Below are 6,670 nucleotides of genomic sequence, written 5' to 3' on the forward strand. Positions count from 1 at the left end.
ACCACGTGTCTTGGTTCTGTTTGGCTAGAGAACCCTGCCTAACACAAAGCACAACCATGATCCCAATTCTACCCTGCAAATCCGGCCGGACCAGAGGACGCACACGGGTGCAGGTCAGAGCTGGACACACGGGGATCCAGGACAGAGAGGCCCCTCAGGACCAATAATGAGAGCAGTGATACCAGGAGGATTGGGGAAGGTGGGGGGAAAAGGGGACCCGATCACAAGGATCTACATCTAATCCCCTCCCTGGGGGACGGGCAACAGAAAAGTGGGTGAAGGGAGACATCGGACAGGGCAAGATAGGACAAAATAATAATTTATAAATTATCAAGGGTTCATGAGGGGGGAGCAGGGAGAGGGGGAATGTGGAGCTGATACCAAGGGCTCACGTAGAAAGAAAATGTTTTGAGAATGATGATGGCTACAAATGTACAAATATGCTTGACACAATGATGGATGATGGATGATGGATGATGGATAATGGATGATGGATGATGGATGATGGATGGATGATGGATGATGGATGATGGATGATGGATGGATGATGGATGATGGATGATGGATGGATGATGGATGATGGATGATGGATGATGGATGGATGATGGATGATGGATGATGGAAGGATGATGGATGATGGATGATGGATGATGGATGATGGATGGATGATGGATGATGGATGGATGATGGATGATGGATGGATGATGGATGATGGATGATGGATGGATGATGGATGGATGGATGGATGATGGATGGATGGATGGATGGATGGATGGATGATGGATGGATGATGGATGATGGATGATGATGGATGATGGATGGATGATGGATGGATGATGGATGATGGATGGATGATGGATGGATGATGGATGGATGATGGATGATGGATGGATGATGGATGATGGATGGATGATGGATGATGGATGATGGATGGATGATGATGGATGATGGATGGATGATGGATGATGGATGGATGATGGATGATGGATGGATGATGGATGATGGATGATGGATGGATGATGGATGGATGGATGGATGATGGATGGATGGATGGATGGATGGATGGATGATGGATGGATGATGGATGATGGATGATGATGGATGATGGATGGATGATGGATGGATGATGGATGATGGATGATGGATGATGGATGGATGATGGATGATGGGTGATGGATGATGGATGGATGATGATGGATGATGGATGGATCGTGAAAAGAGCGGTAAGAGCCCCCAGTACAAGGATCTAAAGTAAAAGGCGTGTGTGCGCGGGGGGAGGGAGGAGATGATGTGAAGGAGTCCGTGCAGAAAAGGATCGATGGGAACTGATGGCGGTAGCGACTGTTCCATTCTGCTTGGCGTGATTGAATAAGGGGCGACGGGTTGTACGTAGTAAATCCCAACTAATAAAAAAATTAACCACCAACCTCAGCAGCCACCCGCCAGGACAAGCGTAATCAATGACCTCTCTGTGAGGTGGGGGGGGGGGGGCGTGCTCTGATACATACTGGTCACTGAGTGGCCGGTGGAGCAGGCCAATGACCGAGCCAGGCTGTGGGACGGGTGGCACTCCTGCCTCTCCGTCGGAGTGGGTGGTGGGCTTGAACCTCTGACCTGGAGAATGGGTGGTGCGGCTGGTGTGGGTCTGATGCTCACGGGGTACCCACTGTGGGTCAGGGAAACCTGCTGTGGTCAGCAGGGCCCAGGTCTGGCCAGCTGATCCTGATATCGAGTCCCCGAACACCACGTGGGTCGTGTCCAGTGGATGCAAAGCCCACCTGAAGGGGCTGCAGGATGGATTAGGGGGGGCATCTCCTGCCACTGTCCCCAGCCCCCAGAGCTGGGGGTCATCTCAACATCACCCAGCAGCAAGGAAGACAAAGCAGACCCAGGAGGCCCCCACTCTCTCAGAGAAGCACCCCCATTTCAGGATGCCACCTTGCCCCCACCTCTCTGCAGGTTCTTGAAGGGGTGGGCGGAGGGGTGCCTCGGCCTGCGGGTCCTCACTGCACGCACAGAGTGACCCTGACCGTGGGCCCTGGGCCAGGCCCCCCGAGGGCTGTGGGAAAGAGCCCACAAACACAGGGAGCTTGCTGCCTCACCCTGCTTGCCCGGCCCCTGGCCGCTGCCCCATGCCCCCTCCTCCCAGGCGCTGGAAGACGCCATCCGGAAGGAAAGGCTGGCTGGGCTGGGGAGGCCCTTAGGGGACGACGGGAGGGGGGGATCCGGGCACGGGGTCCCCTCAGCCTCGCTCCTCCCTCTGCCTCCCGGAGGCCCTGCGACCTTCAGCTGCCCCTTAGAAGGTGGTGGATGGAGAGGGAGGCGGAAAGGCGGGAGGGGGGGAGGGAAGACGGATGGGAGGAGGGATTTCACACCCAGGGAAAGGGGCAGGGAGAGGGACATGCTGACTGTCTGGCCATGATGGTCTGTGGTCGGTGCTACGCCGTGACCCCGTGCCCAGCAGGAGGAAACACTGCCCGTCCTGCGCTGGCCTCTCCGTCCTTTAGTTTGGCTCCTTGTTGCCGCCCGCTGCGGTGTCGGTCCATCTGTCCGGCCACTGCTAGCAGGTCATTGCACCTGATGGAGAAAGATGGGGCGGGGGGGCTCTCCACAAGCGGAATGGACACTCTGCCAGCACCCCTGACCGCTGACCACGAGAGGCTGGCAGCCGCCTCCCCTTGCTGCTCGAGCTGCACCCACTGAGCTACCGAGCCTTCCCGGGCAGGCGTTTCCCAGCCCCCCCCCCCCGCCAGAGCAGAAGGACCCTGTGGGCAGCCGGGGGTGGGGAGGATGGAGCAGGTGGACAAGGAAGGGCCTCAGGAGGGTTGTGGGTGCGTCTCCCGGCTGAGCTTCCACGTGAGCTGGCAGGAATACCGCTGGCTTTCCCGGGCTCAGCCTGGCCGCTGCCCCGTTGGCCTGCCGTCCAGTGGGGGGGCCAGGGGGGGAGTCAGGGTGTTTAACACAATTCCTCCCCCTCTTCCTCCTCCCCCTTCCCTCCCTGGTATGTGTGTGAGTGAATGATTGTGTTTCACACGTCAGATCCCGCTGCTCACAGGAGGGGGAGGGGGATGAACCCAAACAAGACACGGGAGACAAACAGCCAACTCCGCGCTGACGATAATTTGGAGAGAAAAATCGTTCTTTTACGGCCTGAATTGCTGTCCGTGACCAGCGTGGCCCCCGGCGGGGCAGTCTCACCGAGGCGGCCATGCACGCGCCGTGTCTGAGCAATAAATTTCCTCCAGAAGAAATTATTGGCTCCGCGGGTTCGTCAGCCCGAGAACGGATTAGCCCGTGGTCAGAGGTTATCAAATACGAACCAATTAAATTTTCCGTGACGTCTGCCAGGGAATCGTGCCTTCTACTCAGGGGCACGGGCTCATCAATCACCCCCTGTTTTTTGTTCAAAAGGGGAGTAATTGTCCATGTCGCCCGTTTGTGTGAGAGGTGGGGGGGACATCACCCAGCAGCTTCGCCTCATTACAGCAGAACGTGCAATAGAAAAGCAAGGGGGAGAGAAAGAGGAATCCTTCTAGAACCTTCCCTGCCTGGCACCCCCCCCCCCAGCTTCCCGTGGTCGGTGCAACAAGCTCGTGGTTCACCCGTCGGCTCCTTGCACCCGGCGGCTGTGGGTTTGGTGGCTTTCTTGTTACTGATGTGGGGTCCAGGCGTCGGGAAGAGCCATCTAGTCCGGGAGTCGGCAACCTCGCCCCGTGGCTCTTGCGGGCATGCGGCTCTGAGGTTCACTTGACACCCCCTCCCACTGCGGGGACCCCGGGTCCACCTCCCAGACCCGACTGGACCGGAGCATGTGCACTGGGACTGAGAAGGGCTCTCGACGGACGGAATCCAGGACAGACCATCCCCTCAGGAACAGTAATGGGAGCAGGGCTGCCGTGAGAATAGGGGGGTCGTCGGGGGAGGAAGGGGGAACCGATCACAACGATCGATGCACAAATGCCCCCCAACCACCCCCCACCCAGGGGGGTGAACCGCAGAAACAGGGGTGGAGGGATCCCACCGGCGCGTCTTCAGCCCACAGCCCCCCTGCCCCCATGGGCCACCTGCCCCTGGGGCCCCCCACTGGCCACGGAGGCCGGGACACGGCACAGGCAGCCCACCCGGCCACGGAGGGCTTCACGCCCTTCCACGCTAACCTTTCCCCGGGTTCAAAAGCAGCATTTCTCTACAGGCTTGCTCCCCGCACCCCCACACCCCCACCCCATGCCGTTCCCCGAATTCGGAGTCTGCAGTCTCTTCCGCTGTGTTTTCTATCACTGGGAACTCGTGGTTTCTGCAGCCAGACTTTTCTTCTCCTTCCATCTCAAAGAGCCCGTTCCTCGCTTAGCGACCATTTGGCTGATACGTTCCTCGCTTAGCGACCGTTTGGCTGATACGTTCCTCGCTTAGCGACCGTTTGGCTGATACGTTCCTCGCTTAGCGACCGTTTGGCTGATACGTTCCTCGCTTAGCGACCGTTTGGCTGATACGTTCCTCGCTTAGCGACCGTTTGGCTGACACGTTCCTCGCTTAGCGACCGTTTGGCTGACACGTTCCTCGCTTAGCGACCGTGGGACATGAACCCGGTGGGCTGTGTCCACGGGTCACCTGGGTCTGGTGGTTGGTGGTGTGTGGGGTTCAGAGCCACGGCCCGGGGACCCACGTGCCAGAACGGAACACGGCCACGTCCCCGGGCAGCCCCGCCATCCTTGTGGCCATTACGTTGTCTCCCGTCAACCTGCCCAAACTGGCCGGTCCATTGGGTCACAGCCAATGGGGCCTCTGTGTGGGCGGGGCCTGTAAAGATCTAACCAGCGAGGCCTCTGTGTGGGCGTGGCTTGTAAAGATCTAACCAGTGAGGCCTCTGTGTGGGCGTGGCCTGTAAAGATCTAACCAATGAGGCCTCTGTGTGGGCGTGGCCTATAAAGAACTAACCAGTGAGGCCTCTGTGTGGGCGTGGCCTGTAAAGATCTAACCAGTGAGGCCTCTGTGTGGGCGTGGCCTGTAAAGATCTAACCAGTGAGGCCTCTGTGTGGGCGTGGCCTGTAAAGATCTAACCAATGAGGCATCTGTGTGGGCGTGGCCTATAAAGAACTAACCAGCGAGGCCTCTGTGTGGGCGTGGCCTGTAAAGATTTAACCAATGAGGCCTCTGTGTGGGCGTGACCTGTAAAGATCTAACCAGTGAGGCCTCTGTGTGGGCGTGGCCTATAAAGATCTAACCAGTGAGGCCTCTGTGTGGGCGTGGCCTGTAAAGATCTAACCAGTGAGGCCTCTGTGGGCGTGGCCTGTAAAGATCTAACCAGTGAGGCCTCTGTGGGCGTGGTCTGTAAAGATCTAACCAGTGAGGCCTCCGTGTGGGCGTGGCCTGTAAAGATCTAACCAGTGAGGCCTGTGTGGGCGTGGCCTGTAAAGATCTAACCAGTGAGGCCTCTGTGGGCGTGGCCTGTAAAGATCTAACCAGTGAGGCCTCTGTGGGCGTGGTCTGTAAAGATCTAACCAATGAGACCCCTGTGTGGGCGTGGCCTGTAAAGATCTAACCAGTGAGGCCTGTGTGGGCGTGGCCTGTAAAGATCTAACCAATGAGACCCCTGTGTGGGCGTGGCCTGTAAAGATGTCACCAATGCGGCCTCTGTGTGGGCGGGGCCTTCTGCTGAGGATTCTGGGAGCTCCCGCCTTCCTGCCTGCAGGTGGACGCGCAGTCCCTCTGCTTCGCATCCCTGATGACAAGCTCCCCAAGGCCGCTCTCCCACCTGCCCCTCCGTCCCCCTTGTTCCCTCTCCCGCTCCCGCGCACCCCTTCTCCGTGGTCATGACCTTGGGGGACCCAGGGGGCCGACCTGCAGCTGTCACTCCACCGCCGTGGCTCCGTGGGCTGCTCCCCGAAAGGCTGGTCCGAACCTGCCCATTGGCCAAGGAGGGGCCTGACCACGGCCCCTGAGGGTGACCTGCCCTGCAGGCTGGACACGGGGCCACGAGCTCAGTGCCCCCGAATCTACGCGCAGCCGGAGTGGCTTCCTGGGGGCCTAGAGACACCCCTTAGTGCGTGTTAATCTGCGACCGGCCCGGTGTCCACTCTGTGAACCCCGCCTCTCTCTCGCTGGCCCTGCGGTCCTCTGTGACTGTCCCTCGTTCCGGCCGGGGGGGGGGCGGTCCTGACCCGCACGGCCAGCGCCTGACATGCACGGCCAGCGCCTGACCCACACTGACCCACACGGCCAGCGCCTGACCCGCACGGCCAGCGCCTGACATGCACGGCCAGCGCCTGACCCACACTGACCCACACGGCCAGCGCCTGACCCGCACGGCCAGCGCCTGACCCGCACGGCCAGCGCCTGACCCCCACGGCCAGCGCCTGACCCACACTGACCCGCACGGCCAGCGCCTGACCCGCACGGCCAGGGCCTGACATGCACGGTCAGCGCCTGACTCACATGGGCAGCACCTGACCCACATGGGCAGCGCCTGACAGGCACGGCCAGCGCCTGACCCGCACGGCCAGCGCCTGACCCACATGGGCAGCGCCTGACCCACACGGGCAGCGCCTGACCCACACGGCCAGCGCCTGACCCACACGGCCAGCGCCTGACCCACACTGACTCGCACGGGCAGCGCCTGACCCCCACGGGCAGCGCCTGACCCCCACGGCCAGCGCCTGACCCACACGGCCAG

This window comes from Tenrec ecaudatus, chromosome Y (assembly GCF_050624435.1).
Source record: "Tenrec ecaudatus isolate mTenEca1 chromosome Y, mTenEca1.hap1, whole genome shotgun sequence".
In the NCBI taxonomy this organism is placed as follows: domain Eukaryota; kingdom Metazoa; phylum Chordata; class Mammalia; order Afrosoricida; family Tenrecidae; genus Tenrec; species Tenrec ecaudatus.